The sequence below is a fragment of the Pristiophorus japonicus genome, chromosome 13 (genome assembly GCF_044704955.1).
Source record: "Pristiophorus japonicus isolate sPriJap1 chromosome 13, sPriJap1.hap1, whole genome shotgun sequence".
NCBI classification, from domain to species: domain Eukaryota; kingdom Metazoa; phylum Chordata; class Chondrichthyes; family Pristiophoridae; genus Pristiophorus; species Pristiophorus japonicus.
The window spans coordinates 29,322,054-29,342,665 of NC_091989.1; the positions used below are offsets into that span (position 1 = coordinate 29,322,054).

Below are 20,612 nucleotides of genomic sequence, written 5' to 3' on the forward strand. Positions count from 1 at the left end.
ACAGCCAGTTGTCGTGGTACATGTAGGTACCAACGATATAGTTAAGAAGCGGGAAGAGGTCCTACAAGCTGAATTTAGGGAGCTAGGAGTTAAATTAAAAAGTAGGACCTCAGAGGTAGTGATCTCTGGACTGCTACCAGTGCCACATGCTAATCAGAGTAGAGGGAGCTGGATAGTTAGAAAAAATACGTGGCTTGAGCAGTGGTGCAAGAGGGAGGGATTCAAATTCCTGGGACATTGGAACCAGTTCTGGGGGAAGTGGGACCTGTACAAAAGGGACGGTCTGCACTTGGGCAGGACTGGAACTGATGTCCTAGGGGTAACATTTCCTAATGCAGTTCGGGAGTGTTTAAACTAATATGGCAGGGGGATGGGAACCTATGCAGCGAGATAGGGCGAAGTAATATGGAGTCAGAAACAGATGGTAGAAAGGTAAAAAGCAATAGTGGAAGGCTGAGTAAACAAAGGCAAGAAACAAAAAGGGCCACACTACATCATAATTTTAAAAGGACAAAAGGTGTTAAAAAAAACAAGCCTGAAGGCTTTGTGTCTTAATGCAAGGAGTATCCGTAATAAGGTGGATGAATTAACTGTGCAAATAGATGTTAACAGATATGATGTGATTGGGATTACAGAGATGTGGCTCCAGGATGATCAGGGCTGGGAACTCAACATCCATGGGTATTCAACATTCAGGAAGGATAAAATAAAAGGAAAAGGAGGTGGGGTAGCATTGCTGGTTAAAGAGGAGATTAATGCAATAGCTAGGAAGGACATTAGCTTGGATTATGTGGAATCTATATGGGTAGAGCTGCAGAACACCAAAGGGCAAAAAACGTTAGTGGGAGTTGTGTACAGACCTCCAAACAGTAGTAGTGATGTTGGGGAGGGCATCAAACAGGAAATTAGGGGTGCATGCAATAAAGGTGCAGCAGTTATCATGGGTGACTTTAATATGCATATCGATTGGGCTAACCAAACTGGAAGCAATACGGTGGAGGAGGATTTCCTGGAGTGCATAAGGGATGGTTTTCTCGACCAATATGTCGAGGAACCAACTAGGGGGGAGGCCATCTTAGACTGGGTGTTGTGTAATGAGAGAGGATTAATTAACAATCTCGTTGTGCGAGGCCCCTTGGGGAAGAGTGAACATAATTTGGTGGAATTCTACATTAGGATGGAGAATGAAACAGTTAATTCAGAGACCATGGTCCAGAACTTAAAGAAGGGTAACTTTGAAGGTATGAGGCGTGAATTGGCTAGGGTAGATTGGCGAATGATACTTAAGGGGTTGACTGTGGATGGGCAATGGCAGACATTTAGAGACCGCATGGATGAACTACAACAATTGTACATCCCTGTCTGGCGTAAAAATAAAAAAGGGAAGGTGGCTCAACCGTGGCTATCAAGGGAAATCAGGGATAGTATTAAAGCCAAGGAAGTGGCATACAAATTGGCCAGAAATAGCAGTGAACCGGGGGATAGGGAGAAATTTAGAATTCAGCAGAGGAGGACAAAGGGTTTGATTAGGGCAGGGAAAATAGAGTATGAAAGGAAGCTTTAAGACGGACTGCAAAAATTTCTATAGATATGTAAAGAGAAAAAGGTTAGTAAAGACAAACGTAGGTCCCCTGCAGTCAGAATCAGGGGAAGTCATAACGGGGAACAAAGAAATGGCAGACCAATTGAACAAGTACTTCGGTTCGGTATTCACTAAGGAGGACACAAACAATCTTCCGGGTCAGAGGGTCGAGTAAGAAGGAGGAACTGAGGGAAATCCTTATTAGTCGGGAAATTGTGTTGGGGAAATTGATGGGATTGAAGACCGATAAATCCCCAGGGCCTGATGAACTGCATTCCAGAGTACTTAAGGAGTTGGCCTTGGAAATAGCGGATGCATTGACAGTCATTTTCCAACATTCCATAGACTCTGGATCAGTTCCTATCGAATGGAGGGTAGCCAATGTAACCCCACTTTTTAAAAAAGGAGGGAAAGAGAAAACAGGGAATTACTGATGTCAGCCTGACCTCAGTAGTGGGTAAAATGATGGAATCAATTATTAAGGATGTCATAGCAACGCATTTGGAAAGAGGTGACATGATGGGTCCAAGTCAGCATGGATTTGTGAAAGGGAAATCATGCTTGACAAATCTTCTGGAATTTTTTAAGGATGTTTCCAGTAGAGTGGACAAGGGAGAACCAGTTGATGTGGTATATTTGAACTTTCAGAAGGCTTTCGGCAAGGTCCCACACAAGAGATTAATGTGCAAAGTTAAAGCACATGGGATTGGGGGTAGTGTGCTGACATGGATTGAGAACTGGTTGTCAGACAGGAAGCAAAGAGTAGGAGTAAATGGGTACTTTTCAGAATGGCAGGCAGTGACTAGTGGGGTACCGCAAGGTTCTGTGCTGGGGCCCCAGCTGTTTACATTGTACATTAATGATTTAGACGAGGGCATTAAATGTAGTATCTCCAAATTTGCGGATGACACTAAGTTGGGTGGCAGTGTGAGCTGCGAGGAGGATGCTATGAGGCTGCAGAGTGACTTGGATAGGTTAGGTGAGTGGGCAAATGCATGGCAGATGAAGTATAATGTGGATAAATGTGAGGTTATCCACTTTGGTGGTAAAAACCGAGAGACAGACTATTATCTGAAAGGTGACAGATTAGGAAAAGGGGAGGTGCATCGAGACCTGGGTGTCATGGTACATCAGTCATTGAAGATTGGCATGCAGGTACAGCTGGCGGTTAAGAAAGCAAATGGCATGTTGGCCTTCATTGCGAGGGTATTTGAGTACAGGGGCAGGGAGGTGTTGCTACAGGCCTTGGTGAGGCCACACCTGGAGTATTGTGTCCAGTTTTAGTCTCCTAACTTGAGGAAGGACATTCTTGCTATTGAGGGAGTGCAGCGAAGGTTCACCAGACTGATTCCCGGGATGGCGGGACTGACATATCAAGAAAGACTGGATCAACTGGGCTTGTATTCACTGGAGTTCAGAAGAATGAGAGGGGATCTCATAGAAACGTTTAAAATTCTGATGGGTTTAGACAGGTTAGGTGCAGGAAGAATGTTCCCAATGTTGGGGAAGTCCAGAACCAGGGATCACAGACTAAGGATAAGGGGTAAGCCATTTAGGACCGAGATGAGGAGAAACTTCTTCATCCAGAGAGTGGTGAACCTGTGGAATTCTCTACCACAGAAAGTTGTTGAGGCCAATTCACTAAATATATTCAAAAAGGAGTTAGATGTCGTCTTTACTACTAGAGGGATCAAGGGGTATGGCGAGAAAGCAGGAATGGGGTACTGAAGTTGCATGTTCAGCTATGAACTCATTGAATGGCGGTGCAGGCTCGAAGGGCCGAATGGCCTACTCCTGCATCTATTTTCTATGTTTCTATGTTTTCCACACAAATTTACACCAACCCGAGTTCCATCGTGGCCACAATGGAAGTCTGGCTTTAGTATGTTAATTAACCTTATTCCAATTTAATCCAAATCAATATCTTAATTCAACCAGTAAGCAACCTTCCCTTAAGCATAACATACCCCTGTGCCTCGTACAGACGGTATGCTGGGACATGCAAGATGTCTCACATGCGGGACAGCAGCTACAGCCACCTGGTCGCAACAACATTTAATCAACATAAACAAACAATATAAAAGTAAAACAATTACAACAAATAGAATTAAACCTTCCACCAATGAAGTTCCTATTGAACCTAGCCATTCAGTGGCTCCACTCCACAAAGTGAATGATGGGGGTTGCTTCAGTTTTTCTACCTCCTTTTGGATATGCTCCGCTAAGTGGGTAATTTCTTCGGAGCTATCTGGGATATATGTGCAACACTCAGTTCCGAGTAGGGTGCAAGTACCTCTCTTTTCAGCCAGGATGTAATCAAGGGCCAGTCTATTCTGTAGGGCTACTGTGCGGATTGCTACCATTTCTGCATTGATTTTAACTAGGGCCTCTGAGGTATCATTGGCTACCCGTTCCACAAAGGATGCCATGTTAATGGATTCCCTTGCCAGTCTGGCGGTCCCATACCTGGGGATCAGAATGGCAAAGAACCTCTCTGCTTCTGTGATAGCTCTCTTAGGACGGTGTAAATGTTCCGACAGTGACTTTATATGATATATATAAGATACAATGTAGGCTAAATAGCAGGATCCCGTCCAATTCTGGGGCAGCCAAGTGTAGGCCTTGTGGCCACACACCCAATAGGTGCCATTATATGCAATGAAGTTTAGCTGTTTCTTTGTCAGCAACACTCCGGGGCCTGTCCAGGCTTTTCCATCTGTTTTATTCAGAATCCCCGTTACGTTAAAAATTCCCACATCGGCCCAGTTTGGACGGTTCCGTGGCTTGATTATATTATAATTCCGGGAGCAGTTACTATACCCCATATTTTGGCCTCCTTTGATGTTTCTAATCAGACAGACCGATTCCCCTGGTCTTCCTATTCCCATTGTATTAGTGATCACAAAAAATGGGGGCTGTTTGGAATTATTGTAGCACGGTTGGTATCCCCCTTCAAAGGTAGTCAGATTGTAACCTGCTGACTTCCATTTACGTGCCCAGTTTTCCATATCCTGAAACGCCTTGCCTGTTTTGTTTTGATTAATTATCCACTCAGCCATTTCCGAGATATTCAAGGGAACTGGCCTCAAGGGAATCCCTCCCTTTGAGTGAATAGGAATATGCGCACACACCCAACAACTAGAAATGTTACCTTGTTTGGCATAAATGTATGACATATATAAAAAGGTATTTACATGTAATTCCCTTGCTACCCTACTATTTCCCTTTGGTGCAGAGGGTCGGCTAGTTAGAAGTAGGCCTATGCCTAGAATACCTACAATCATTAATACAGTAAATTTATACATTTTGGCAAAAAGTAATTGTCCTTATTAGATTTCAGCTTCAGTTACGGGTGCTCGTTTAACGTGTGAAGCGTGGATCCAGGCTTTCTTTCCTTGGACTTTAACAGCTGCCTGGGTGATCAATAACACTTGATAAGGTCCCTCCCACTTGGCACCCAAAGATTCTTTATGCTACTTTTTCATATACACCCAGACTCCCGGGATGATGTCGTGTCCTCCTTCGGGTGGATTACCCCAAGCTGCCGATACCTGTCGGGAAACAGAATTGGTTAGGTTCTGACAGTATGATAACAAAGTGTCACTCATTAAGTGAACATCAGCTTTCCTTAAATCGATAGTTCCTGGCAGCGACATGTGTCTTCCTGTTATAATTTCAAATGGGCTTCGACCTGTAGTTCTGTTCGGGGTTGCCCTAATGCTACATAGCACTATTGGTAGTGCCTGGGGCCATGGTGTTCCTTCTTGGTGATATTTGGCAAGCCGTTGTTTCAGAGTTCGATTCATTCACTCTACTTGTCCTGATGATTGTGGATGATAAGGACAGTGTAAATCTCACGTAATGTTCAGTAACCTACAGACTTCTTGGCAGACAGCATCTGTGAAGTGGGTTCCCTGATTTGAGTCAATGCTACTCAGGACTCCCCATCGGGGAATGTAATCCTTACACAAGACCTTTGCAGTGTGATTGGCTGTGGCTCTTTTAGTTGGGACAGCTTCTACCCATCTAGAGAATCTGTCGACCATGACAAGAATGTTAGTGTATCCTTGGCAAGAAGGAAGAAATATATAATCAACCTGCAAATGCTGGAATGGTCCAACAGGGGCAGGGGGCCTCAGTTGGGGCATTACCGTGATGGGTCCAGAATAATTTTTCTGGCAGACCACACAGCGGTCTGTTACCAGCTGGGCATGTTTTTTAAATCCCCGACCCCACCAGCTTTTCTGGAACTGTGCCGTCATCTGTTGTGAGGCCAAGTGTCCCCACGAGTGGATCTGTTGGGCTAAAAAAGGCATAAGCGCTTGTGGCGCGACTGGCTTGTCGGTAACTCTTTGTCTCCAGATTACCATCTTCACATAGCTTAATTCCTGCCTCAATCCATGTCCATTTTTCCTCTCGGGAGCACTCACCTTGCATTGTTTGAAGGTTTCATGTCAGAGTCTTGAGTGCTTTCAATCTGCACATTGTGTTGGTTCTTCTGGAGGAACACCCTGTGAGGCGGTATCTTTAGCTGCCTGGTTGGCTAGGGCATTTCCTTGGTATTCTGTGGTATTTTCCTTGGTATGGGCCTTACACTTCAGGATGGACACTTCCTGAGGTAATTATATGGCCTCTAGTAAGTCTCGGACTTCTTTTCCATTCCGGATAGGTGCACCAGCAGCAGTGAGGAATCCCCTTTTCCACCATAACAGACCAAAGTCGTGAGCGACTCCAAAAGCATAACGCGAATCTGTGTAGACATTAGCTGTCTGTCCTTCTGCTATTTGACATGCTTCTGACAGGACCCATAACTCGGCTTGTTGTGCTGACGTTCCTGAGGGTAAATATCCTTTTGCCACTACCTCATATAAGGTTGTAACTGCCCATCCTGCTTTTCTGGTACCATTGTCAACAAAGGAGGAACCATCTGTAAACAGGATGAGGTCTGGGTTGTGCAGAGGCTCCTCTGCTGCTAAGGCTGCTTCTTCTGTTTCTTTTAAAATATCCACGCAGTCATGCTGTTCACATTCTCCCCCCTCTTGCTCCCTTGATTCTGACATCGGGAGCATAGTTGCGGGATTAACCGGGCTGGCCCGGACGATATGGAGATTAGGAGCTTCCAAAACTGCTGTCCAGCAGGTCCATCTTGCTGCTGTCACCTGAGACATTCTATTCATAGACAGCAAAGCCTGTACAGTGTGGGGACACTTGACAATCAGCTTTTGGTCGAGGATTAGACCCGCAGTGGTCATTACCGCTCGACATGTAGCTTCCATGGCCCTTAGGCAACTTCCCCATCCGAGGGCTACCGCATCCAGTTTTGCCGAATAATAGCCAATAGGTCTTTGCTGATCCCCATGTTCTTGTGTCAGTGTAGCTGTCATATATTCTTCTTTCTCATGGACAAACAGGGTAAATGGCTGACCACTGTCGGGGATTCCCAGAGCCGGTGCCAAACACAAAGCCTTTTTCAAACTCAGGAAGGCATCTTGCTGTTCCTTAGTGAGGGTGATGGCTTCTTTAGAGGCACGTTTCCCCTTTAAAATATCATTCAATGGCTGAGCAAGCTGTGTGAAGGAGTCAATCCAATTTCTGTTAAAGTTACACAATCCCAAAAAATACCTTAATTCCTGAATAGTGGTGGGTTTTTTAGCAGCCCGAATGGCTGCAGTTCTATCCTGGATAAGTTCTCTCTTTCCTTGTGAAATCTTTTATCCCAGGTATACAACCTCTTCTTGGGATATTTGTGCTTTGTCGATGCTGGCTTTATGTCCTTTCAGTCAAAGGTAGTCCAGCAAAGCTCATAAATCTTGTTCATGCTGTTCTTCCGTGTTTGAAGCTAGCAGGATATCGTCTACATATTGGATGACTGTGGATGACAGAGGAGGTAATTCTCGCAAATGGCTTTGTAAAGCCATGTGGAATACCGTAGGGCTGTTGTGGAAACCCTGCGGTAACCGGGTCCAAGTATACTGTTGTCCTTGGACCGTGAAAGCAAACCACTGTCGAACCTCCGGTGCCAGAGGCACCAACCAAAATCCGTTGGCCATATCTATAACCGAGAAATATTTATGTTCCGGTTTGAGGGCATTAAAAATGGTGGAGGGATCTACGACCAAAGGAGCTTTTTGATCAATACACTGGTTCGCTTTCCTATAATCAACAGTCAAACGCCAAGTCTCATTAGATTTCTGTACCGGCCACATGGGGCTATTGGAGGAGCTATGCGTTTTAATAAGCACCCCTTGTTTCTCCAATTGCTGAATAACCGGTAAGATTCCCACGATGGCAGTTGGACTGATGGGATACTGTTTAGTGCATGGAGGCTTGGTCCCAGTAAATGACACAGGCTCCATCTGGAGTAGACCACAATCATTCTTATCTTTAGCCCATATCGGGTGTTCCTTCAATTCTTCTTTCTTCAAAGTTCTAATTGACCATGTCACCCGACCATCCTCAAAATGCAACGATGAATCTACTTGGATTAGAACGTCCATTCCCAAAAGGGGTTGATCTACTGGGCCTATCCAGACTGGCGTGGTTAGTTCATGTGGACCCAGCCCTATAATTACTGGTGTTGTCCTTTTAATTTCCATTTTATGGCCCCCAACTCCATAGGCTGTACGTGCCTTACCATCCAACGACAAAAAGTCTCCATATTGTAGGGGTAAGCATGTTAATTCCACCCCTGTGTCTAAAAGACAGTCCACATCCTTATCGCCCACCCTTACAGTAATATATAGCCCGTCTCCCCTTTGTTGTATTAGTGCGAGGAGGGGGGCCAGGCTGGGCTCTAACTGTTTTTTGCTATCCCAAGTAACTCCTTCTGTTGTTGTATTGTCAGTCGCTTAAATGCTTCTATGAGGTCATTATCTTGTGACAAGCCTGGCTTGTTGGCTGAATTGTATCCCTGGCTGCGTCCTCTTCCCCAGCCGCGACCTTGCTGTTTTGCCCTGCACGTCTTGGCCCAGTGACCTTCTTTCCCACAATAATGACATTTTCCGGGTAATTTTCCTAATAACTGTTTATCGGAATCCTGGGATTTCCATCCCATAGCCTGTACAGCTCGGACTTTAGCTCCCATATCCCGATCTAATTGGTTACATCGATCCACCAATGCTGCAAAGGTAGTTCCTCTACCTTCCCAGTCCGGTAACACTACCTTAAGCATTTTGGACAGTTCTGGCTTTAGACCTGCCACGAAAGCTGCTTTCAGGGGTCCAAACACTTGTTCATCCATTTCCTCATCCGTATTATTCATACCCGAATGTTCTAGCCACGTGCATTAAACCGCTCATCATACTCCAGGACCTCCTCTGTTCCTTTCTGTTGGCAGGCTGCAATTTTTCCCCAGTCTGTCTTAGCTGAACTGAAGGCTTGCAGCCAGTGTTTAATCATCTCCCATCCTGCGTTTAATTCTTGCTCATCCTGCCCCAAAGCTTCTTCTGCCTTGTCGTGCAATTTTCTTCCTTGTGTTTTTGACACTATTACGGTCAAAATTTGCACTCCGTCCCAGGGATGAAGTTGATATATATTTCTTAAGCGGTCCAATTGGTCCCACGTTTTCACTCCCCCTTTCTTTGGATTGGGCAACTCCTTGGACCATTTATCAATTTTCTCTGGGTCTGCCGGATCATGAACTAAGTATTCTGCATACACCCTTTTCTTCATTTTTTTGGTTCCGCCCTCATCCGCAGTCTCTTCTGATTTGACTACAACTCGTCTTTTTTTAAACGGGGCAAAGCGCACCCCTAATTCTTCATCCTCCGACCCTGTATTGTCAGAGGATTCAGAATCCGTATCTATTCCTCGGTCGTGTCCTCGGGTTTGCATTTTTAATTTATCCAATTGCGAAACAGGTTAGCAAGGCCATAAAAAAAAAGCAAATCAAGCACTAGGGTTTATTTCCAGAGGAAATTCACCCCCGGCAAAAACGGGTCGCACATTCCGCTCCAGAAGTGTTTTTTCCGCTGTGTCGGATGAGGTCGCCTCTTTCGGTAAATTTAGCTCTTTGTCTTTTTTTTTCAGCAGACCGGAAGTCGGTCATAATGGGGGCGGAAGTCAGGCGGTAAGCAGCAGATCGGCAACAAGAGGGACGGAAGTGGAGGCGGGACGGAGTCATCGCCGCTGTCAATCATCAGCGGAGCGGTGATGATGTCATGACGCGTATGCATCATCGCACTCCCCCCTTAACTTAAAGGGGAGAGCCTTCACCATTTTAAAACTTCAGTCCACTGGGCCACCAGGGAGGGTTTCGGCCGGGCCGGTAGCCTGGCACTCAAAATGGGGTGCCAGATTGCCTGTTGGTTGCCTGGACTAACCTGGGGGCATTATTGTCAGCCCAACCTGGCAGTTGACCAACAAAAAAAACATGGCGGCCGTGGCAGTGCACCCTCCCCTTGAAGGGCTGCCGCACTGCCATGGCTCACACACTGAAAACAAAGTGCACTGACAGAAAAAGCTCTTTGCACTCTTTGATGACGCACTTGGGATACGTCGGCAGCATCAGGGCGGAAGTGGGGACCGCCGGAAAAAACCCCGAGGTGAATTTCGCTGGCGGTGGTCATTCAAACGCAAATCGGCGGCCACTGGACTCCGCCGCTTGGCCATTGCATCCTGGCGGTAAGAGGCCTTTTCGGGAGGCTGAATTTTGGCCCCATTGAATTGAAAAGTAGGGAAGTTACGCTAAACCTGTATCGAACCTTGGTCAGACCACACTTTGAGTACTGCATACAGTTCTAGTCGCCATATTATAAAAAGGATATAGAAGCACTGGAGAGGACGCAGAGAGGATTTACAACCACGATACCGAAATGCGAGAGTATACATATCAGGAAAGGATGAACAGGCTGGGTGTCTTTTCACTTGAAAAAAGAAGGCTGAGGGGTGACCTAATAGAGGCTTTTAAAATTATGAATGGTTTTGATAGAGTGGATACAGAGAGAATGTTTCCACTTGTGGGGAAGAGCATAACTAGAGGCCATCAATATAAGATAGTCACCAAGGAATCCAGTAGGGAATTCAGAAGAAACTTCTTTACCCAAAGAGTGGTGAGAATGTGGAACTCACTGCCACAGGGAGTGGTTGAAGCGAATAGTATCGATGCATTTAAGGGGAGGCTAGACAAGCATATGAGGGAGAAGGTAATAAAGGGTTATGCAGATAGATTTAGCTGAGGAAAGACAGGAGGAGGTTCAAGTGGGGCATAAATGCTGGCATAGACTAGTTGTGCCGAATGGCCTGTTTCTATGCCGTATATCCTATGTAAAGTTTGCAGATGATACGAAACACAGAAATGTAGTGAACAGTGATTAACAAAAGAATTAGAGGCAAGATGAGAATTTTTTTTATGCAGCAAGTTGTTATGTACCTGTCCTGGGAGTGTTTAATGGGATAGTGTAGAGGGAGTTTTATTCTGTATCTAACCAGTAGGTGAATATTATCCTTCTTCATTATACCTTCATATATGTACTTTCTGGGTCTGGATTTGATGCCGGGACTCAAAGGATGAAAGGTCAGAGACTGACCAAGCACACTCCCCATGTGTTGATATTTTAGTGATCTCCATAGCTTGTTAATTGCTTCCTTTCCCTGTTTGTATTATAGTTGAATCTAATCAGGGAGCGGAGAGCAGAGTGCTGGTCACATGGAGCCGGGATGCTGGGCTTGCTGTGATACGCTGGGAATGGTGCTCCAGGGGGATTTGACTGCGGAAGACCTCGCCAGGTTCCACCAGTGCTTGTGTCAGGTGCCTGTCTCAGAGCATCAGGTCCGAGGGGCACTCAGTCAGGTGAGAAGATGGTGAGCAGCTTTAATTAGTGAACTCGCTGGTTCCCAACTCCAAATCTAAACTGAGAGAGCACTCAGTGATGGAGATCCCAGCACAACAGTGGGTAAAACTAAGTAGGCTTCCACTCCTCCCCTAACTCCTCCAACAACTATTCAACAACAAAACTTGCATTTATATAACAATTTTAGTGTAGTAAAACATCAAAAAGCATTATCAATTGCTTCTTTGAAGCGCTTTGTGACGTTTTACTAAATTAAAACAAAACCTGACAGGAGCCATATAAGGACATATTAGGACATGTGACCAAAAGCTTGGTCAAACAGGTAGGTTTTAAAGAGGCTTTAAGAGAGGTAGAGAGGCGGAGAGGTTTAGGAAGGGAATTCCAGAGCTTAGGGTCTAGGCAGCTGAAGGCACGGTCGCCAATGGTGGAATGATTAAAATCGGGGATGCGCAAGAGGCCAGAATTGGAGGGCTCAGAGATCTCTGAGGATTGTGTAGGGCTGGAGGAGGTACAGAGATAGGGAGGGGTGAGGCCATGGAGGGATTTGAAAACAAGGATAAGGATTTTTAAATCGAGGTGTTGCCAGACCAGGAGCCAATGTAGTTCAATGAGCACAGGGGTGCACAAGAGAACTTTCTTGATCTGTTTGTTTCTTGCCCAAGGAGGACGGAAGCAATGTTGGATCTAGTTGTGGGGAATAAAGTGGGGCAAGTGGAGTATGTTTCAATGGGAGAGCATTTGGGGAATAGTGATCATAATATCATCAAGTTTAGAAGAATTATGGAAAACGACAAGGTGCAATCAAGCATAAAAATATTTAACTGGAGGAGCGCTAACTTCAGTGAGTTGCAAAGGGACCTGGCCCAGGTGGATTGGAATCAAAAATTGGTAGGCAAACAGTAATTGAATAATGGGAGACCTTCAAACAGGAGATAATTGAGGTACAGAGTCGACACATTCCGATGAGGGGGAAAGGAAGTGCATCTAAAGCAAGAGCTCCCTGGATGACTAAAGATATAGGGCTAAACTTTCACCTTTTTTGGCAGATTTCTTGGTAGTACAGCTGTTTTTGGTATAGAAACCAGCTGACAAAGGTTTCCCCCTTAGTTTTTTAATGGTACTGCCCAAATCTCAAAACGCCTGCCGGGAGCAAACGACCGACGTGCACCACCGAGAAAATCGCCAGGGCATAAGTTTGGCCTGGAGATTAAAATGAGACAGAAAAAGGAGGCCTATGACAATTGTAAGGTTCATAATTCAGTAGAGACCAAGCTGAAAATAGAAAGTACAGAGGGGACCTGAAAAAGGGAATAAGAGGGGCAAAGAGAGAGTATGAGAATAGATTAGCGGCTAACATAAAAAGGAGCAAATGTCTTTTAGAAACACATGAATAGTAAAAGAGTAGTCAAAGGAAGGATGGGGCTGTATTGGGACCAAAATAGAGATCTTCTTGTGGAGGCAGAGGGCATGGCTGAGGTACTAAATGAGTTCTTTGCATCTTGTTCACTAGAGAAGAGGATGCTGCAAATGTCGTAGGCTAACATCCCCAGCATTGAAGCATTGGCCATACTCGATCAGCTCCGCTGGGCGGGCCACATAGTCCGCATGCCAGACACGAGACTCCCAAAGCAAGTGCTCTACTCAGAGCTCCTTTATGGCAAACGAGCCAAAGGTGGGCAGCGGAAATGCTACAAGGACACCCTCAAAGCCTCCCTGATAAAGTGCAATATCCCCACTGACACCTGGGAGTCCCTGGTCCAAGACCGCCCTAAGTGGAGGAAGTGTATCCAAGAGGGCGCTGAGCACCTCGAGCCTCATCACAGAGAGCGTGCAGAAATCAAGCGCAGGCAGCGGAAAGAGCATGCGGCAAACCAGTCCCACCCACCCCTTCCCTCAACGACTATCTGTCCCACCTGTGACAGAGTCTGTGGCTCTCGTGTTGGACTGTTCAGCTACCAAAGAACTCACTTCAGGAATGGAAGCAAGTCTTCCTCGATTCCGAAGGACTGCCTATGATGATGATGAAAGGAGAAGGCAGTAACAATATTGGATAGGATAAAAATAGATAAAGAGGAGGTACTTAAAAGGTTGCAGGACCCTAAAGTAGAAAAGTCACCCGGTCTGGATGGAATGCATCCTAGGTTACTGAGGGAACTAAGGGTAGAAATTGTGGAGGTTCTGGACACAATCTTCCAATCCTCCTTGGATATGGGGGTGGTGCCAGAGGATTAGAGGATTGCAAATGTTACAGCCCTGTTTAAAAAAGGGAGAGGGATAAACCTGGCAGCTATAGACCTGGCAGCCTAACGTCGGTAGTGGGGAAACATTTGGAGACAATAATCCAGGACAACATTAATTGGCATTTGGAAAAGTATGGGCTAATAAATAAAAGTCAGCATGGATTTGTTAAAGGCAAATCGTGTTTGACTAACTTGATCAAGTTCTTTGATGATGTAACGGAGAGGGTTGATGAGGGTAGTGCAGTAGATGTTGTGTATACGGACTTTGAAAAGGTGTTTGACGAAGTACCATGTAATAAACATGTTCGCTAAATCAAAGCCCATGGAATTAAAGGGACAGTGGCAGCATGGATACAAAATTGGCGAAGGGACAGAAAGCAGAGAGTTGTGGTGAACAGTTGTTTTTCAGACTGATGGGGAATATACAGTGGTACTCCCCAGGGGTCAGTAGTAGGACCACTGCTCTTTTTAATATACATTATAGACCTGGATTTGGATACAGAGGTATTAATTTTAAAGTTTGCAGATGCCACAAAAGAGTGAAGCAGTGTTGAATTTTGCAGCTGTTTGAGGATGCTGGTTCCTGCGCTGTGGGTCGAGTCTGTGCTAAGCCCACTAAGAAGCAGTGAGAGGAGGAGCTAGGTGTAAAACCTCTTTATTGCTCTGATTCGCAGGTGTGCAGCGAGATGAGTGAAGTCTCTAACCCCAAATCACTACTGGACACTATGTTGGAGCGGGAGAAACAACAAAATCAGACCGAGAAGGTATCAGCGCTGAGTCTCACTGGGGTACAGTTCCACAGACACTGACTCTCACTGGGGGACAGTTCCACAGACACTGACTCTCACTGGGGTACAGTTCCACAGACACTGACTCTCACTGGGGGACAGTTCCACAGACACTGACTCTCACTGAGGGACAGTTCCACAGACACTGACTCTCACTGGGGTACAGTTCCACAGACACTGACTCTCACTGAGGGACAGTTCCACAGACACTGACTCTCACTGGGGGACAGTTCCACAGACACTGACTCTCACTGGCGGACAGTTCCACAGACACTGACTCTCACTGAGGGACAGTTCCACTGACACTGACTCTCACTGGGGTACAGTTCCACAGACACTGACTCTCACTGAGGGACAGTTCCACAGACACTGTCTCTCACTGGGGTACAGTTCCACAGACACTGACTCTCACTGGGGTACAGTTCCACAGACACTGACTCTCACTGGGGGACAGTTCCACAGACACTGACTCTCTCTGGGGGACAGTTCCAGAGACACTGACTCTCACTGGGATACAGTTCCACAGACACTGACTCTCACTGAGGGACAGTTCCACTGACACTGACTCTCACTGGGGTACAGTTCCACAGACACTGACTCTCACTGAGGGACAGTTCCACAGACACTGTCTCTCACTGGGGTACAGTTCCACAGACACTGACTCTCACTGGGGTACAGTTCCACAGGCACTGACTCTCACTGGGGTACAGTTCCACAGACACTGACTCTCACTGAGGGACAGTTCCACTGACACTGACTCTCACTGGGGTACAGTTCCACAGACACTGACTCTCACTGAGGGACAGTTCCACAGACACTGTCTCTCACTGGGGTACAGTTCCACAGACACTGACTCTCACTGGGGTACAGTTCCACAGACACTGACTCTCACTGGGGGACAGTTCCACAGACACTGACTCTCAATGGGGGACAGTTCCACAGACACTGACTCTCACTGGGGGACAGTTCCACAGACACTGACTCTCACTGGGATATAGTTCCACAGACACTGACTCTCACTGGGATATAGTTCCACAGACACTGACTCTCATTGGGATACAGTTCCACAGACACTGACTCTCACTGGGGTACAGTTCCACAGACACTGACTCTCACTGGGGGACAGTTCCACAGACACTGACTCTCACTGGGGGACAGTTCCACAGACACTGACTCTCACTGGGGGACAGTTCCACAGACACTGACTCTCACTGGGATATAGTTCCACAGACACTGACTCTCACTGGGATATAGTTCCACAGACACTGACTCTCATTGGGATACAGTTCCACAGACACTGACTCTCACTGGGATATAGTTCCACAGACACTGACTCTCATTGGGATACAGTTCCACAGACACTGACTCTCACTGGGATACAGTTCCACAGACACTGACTCTCACTGGGGTACAGTTCCACAGACACTGACTCTAACTGGGGGACAGTTCCACAGACACTGACTCTCACAGGGGTAAAGTTCCACAGACACTGACTCTCACTGGGGGACAGTTCCACAGACATTGACTCTCACTGGGGTACAGTTCCACAGACATTGACTCTCACTGGGATATAGTTCCACAGACACTGGCTCTCACTGGGATATAGTTCCACAGACACTGACTCTCACTGGGATACAGTTCCACGGACACTGACTCTCACTGGGATACAGTTCCACAGACATTGACTCTCACTGGGATAAAGTTCCACAGACACTGACTCTCACTGGCGGACAGTTCCACAGACACTGACTCTCACTGGGATACAGTTCCACAGACAATAACTCTCACTGGGATACAGTTCCACAGACACTGACTCTCACTGGGGTACAGTTCCACAGACACTGACTCTCACTGGGGGGCAGTTCCACAGACATTGACTCTCACTGGGGGACAGTTCCACAGACACTGACTCTCACTGGGATACAGTTCCACAGACACTGACTCTCACTGCGGTACAGTTCCACAGACACTGAATCTCACTGGGGGACAGTTCCACAGGCACTGACTCTCACTGGGGGACAGTTCCACAGACACTGACTCTCACTGGGGGACAGTTCCACAGACACTGACTCTCACTGGGGTATAGTTCCACAGACACTGACTCTCACTGGGGTATAGTTCCACGGACACTGACTCTTACTGGGGGACAGTCCAACAGACACTGACTCTCACTGGGGGACAGTTCCGCAGACACTGACTCTCACTGGGGTATAGTTCCACAGACAAAGACTCTCACTGGGGTATAGTTCCACGGACACTGACTCTCACTGGGGTATAGTTCCACAGACACTGACTCTCACTGGGGGACAGTTCCACAGACACTGACTCTCACTGAGATATAGTTCCACAGACACTGACTCTCACTGGGGGACAGTTCCACAGACACTGACTCTCACTGGGGTATAGTTCCACAGACACTGACTCTCACTGGGATACAGTTCCACAGACACTGACTCTCACCGGGGCACAGTTCCACAGACACTGACTCTCACTGGGATACAGTTCCACAGACACTGACTCTCACTGGGGGACAGTTCCACAGACACTGACTCTCAATGGGGGACAGTTCCACAGACACTGACTCTCACTGGGGGACAGTTCCACAGACACTGACTCTCACTGGGGGACAGTTCCACAGACACTGACTCTCACTGGGGTACAATTCCACAGACACTGACTCTCACTGGGGTACAGTTCCACAGATACTGACACTCACTGGGGGACAGTTCCACAGACACTGACTCTCACTGGGGTACAGTTCCACAGACACTGACTCTCAATGGGGGATAGTTCCACAGGCACTGACTCTCACTGGGGTACAGTTCCACAGACACTGACTCTCACAGGGATACATTTCCACAGACATTGACTCTCACTGGGATATAGTTCCACAGACACTGAATCTCACTGGGATACAGTTCCACAGACACTGACTCTCACTGGGATATAGTTCCACACACACTGACTCTCACTGGGGGACAGTTCCACAGACACTGACTCTCACTGGGATACAGTTCCACAGACAGTAACTCTCACTGGGATACAGTTCCTCAGACACTGACTCTCACTGGGGTACAGTTCCACAGACACTGACTATCACTGGGGGGCAGTTCCACAGACATTGACTCTCACTGGGGACAGTTCCACAGACACTGACTCTCACTGGGATACAGTTCCACAGAAACTGACTCTCACTGGGGTACAGTTCCACAGACATTGACTCTCACTGGGGGACAGTTCCACAGACACTGACTCTCACTGGGGGACAGTTCCACAGACACTGACTCTCACTGGGGGACAGTTCCACAGACACTGACTCTCACTGGGATATCGTTCCACAGACACTGACTCTCACTGGGATACAGTTCCACAGACACTGACTCTCACTGGGGTACAGTTACACAGACACTGACTCTCACTGGGGTACAGTTCCACAGACACTAACTCTCACTGGGGGACAGTTCCACAGGCACTGACTCTCACTGGGGTATACTTCCACATACACTGACTCTCACTGGGGGACAGTCCAACAGACACTGACTCTCACTGGGGGACAGTTCCACAGACACTGACTCTCACTGGGGTATAGTTCCACAGACACTGACTCTCACTGGGGGACAGTTCCACAGACACTGACTCTCACTGGGGTATAGTTCCACAGACACTGACTCTCACTGGGGTATAGTTCCACAGACACTGACTCTCACTGGGGGACAGTTCCACAGACACTGACTCTCACTGCAATATAGTTCCACAGACACTGACTCTCACTGGGGGACAGTTCCACAGACACTGACTCTCACTGGGGTATAGTTCCACAGACACTGACTCTCACTGGGGGACAGTTCCACAGGCACTGACTCTCACAGGGGGACAGTTCCACAGACACTGACTCTCACTGGGGTACAGTTCCACAGACACTGACTCTCACTGGGGGACAGTTCCACAGAAACTGACTCTCACTGGCTACAGTTCCACAGACACTGACTCTCACTGGAATACAGTTCCACAGACACTGACTCTCACTGAGATATAGTTCCACAGACACTGACTCTCACTGGGATACAGTTCCACAGACACTGACTCTCACTGGGATACAGTCCCACAGACACTGACTCTCACTGGGATACAGCTCCACAGACACTGACTCTCACTGGGATACAGTTCCACAGACACTGACTCTCACTGGGGGACAGTTCCACAGACACTGACTCTCACTGGGGTATAGTTCCACAGACACTGACTCTCACTGTGATACAGTTCCACAGACACTGACTCTCACTGGGGGACAGTTCCACAGACACTGACTCTCACTGGGGTATAGTTCCACAGACACTGACTCTCACTGGGATACAATTCCACAGACACTGTCTCTCACTGGGGTATAGTTCCACAGACACTGACTCTCACTGGGGTATAGTTCCACAGACACTGACTCTCACTGGTGGACAGGTCCACAGATACTGACTCTCACTGGGATACAGTTCCACAAACACTGACTCTCACTGGGGGACAGTTCCACAGACACTGACTCTCACTGGGGTATAGTTCCACAGACATTGACTCTCACTGGGGGACAGTTCCACAGACACTGACTCTCACTGGGATACAGTTCCACAGACACTGACTCTCACTGCGGTACAGTTCCACAGACACTGAATCTCACTGGGGGACAGTTCCACAGGCACTGACTCTCACTGGGGGACAGTTCCACAGACACTGACTCTCACTGGGGTATAGTTCCACGGACACTGACTCTTACTGGGGGACAGTCCAACAGGCACTGACTCTCACTGGGGGACAGTTCCGCAGACACTGACTCTCACTGGGGTATAGTTCCACAGACACTGACTCTCACTGGGGTATAGTTCCACAGACACTGACTCTCACTGGGGGACAGTTCCACAGACACTGACTCTCACTGGGATATAGTTCCACAGACACTGACTCTCACTGGGGGACAGTTGCACAGACACTGACTCTCACTGGGGTATAGTTCCACAGACACTGACTCTCACTGGGATACAGTTCCACAGACACTGACTCTCACTGGGGGACAGTTCCACAGACACTGACTCTCAATGGGGGACAGTTCCACAGACACTGACTCTCACTGGGGGACAGTTCCACAGACACTGACTCTCACTGAGGGACAGTTCCACAGACACTGACTCTCACTGGGGTACAATTCCACAGACACTGACTCTCACTGGGGTACAGTTCCACAGACACTGACACTCACTGGGGGACAGTTCCACAGACACTGACTCTCACTGGGGTACAGTTCCACAGACACTGACTCTCACTGGGGGACAGTTCCACAGGCACTGACTCTCACTGGGGTACAGTTCCACAGACACTGACTCTCACTGGGGGACAGTTCCACAGACACTGACTCTCACTGGGGGACAGTTCCACAGACACTGACTCTCACTGGGATACAGTTCCACAGACATTGACTCTCACTGGGATATAGTTCCACAGACACTGACTCTCACTGGGATACAGTTCCACAGACACTGACTCTCACTGGGATATAGTTCCACACACACTGACTCTCACTGGGGGACAGTTCCACAGACACTGACTCTCACTGGGATACAGTTCCACAGACAATAACTCTCACTGGGATACAGTTCCTCAGACACTGACTCTCACTGGGGTACAGTTCCACAGACACTGACTCTCACTGGGGGGCAGTTCCACAGACATTGACTCTCACTGGGGACAGTTCCACAGACACTGACTCTCACTGGGATACAGTTCCACAGACACTGACTCTCACTGGGGTACAGTTCCACAGACACTGACTCTCACTGGGGGACAGTTCCACAGGCACTGACTCTCACTGGGGGACAGTTCCACAGACACTGACTCTCACTGGGGGACAGTTCCACAGACACTGACTCTCACTGGGATATCGTTCCACAGACACTGACTCTCACTGGGATACAGTTCCACAGACACTGACTCTCACTGGGGTACAGTTACACAGACACTGACTCTCACTGGGGTACAGTTCCACAGACACTAACTCTCACTGGGGGACAGTTCCACAGGCACTGGCTCTCACTGGGGGACAGTCCCACAGACACTGACTCTCACTGGGGGACAGTCCAACAGACACTGTCTCTCACTGGGGTATAGTTCCACAGACACTGACTCTCACTGAGGTATAGTTCCACAGACACTGACTCTTACTGGGGGACAG

At 47.6% G+C, this 20,612-nt stretch overlaps 1 protein-coding gene across 1 annotated transcript in view; it reads right to left on the reverse strand.

The window, feature by feature from the left end:
• Positions 1-20,612, reverse strand: part of drd4-rs (dopamine receptor D4 related sequence) — a 118,748-nt gene that overhangs the window by 69,052 nt on the left and 29,084 nt on the right. The window lies entirely within an intron of this gene.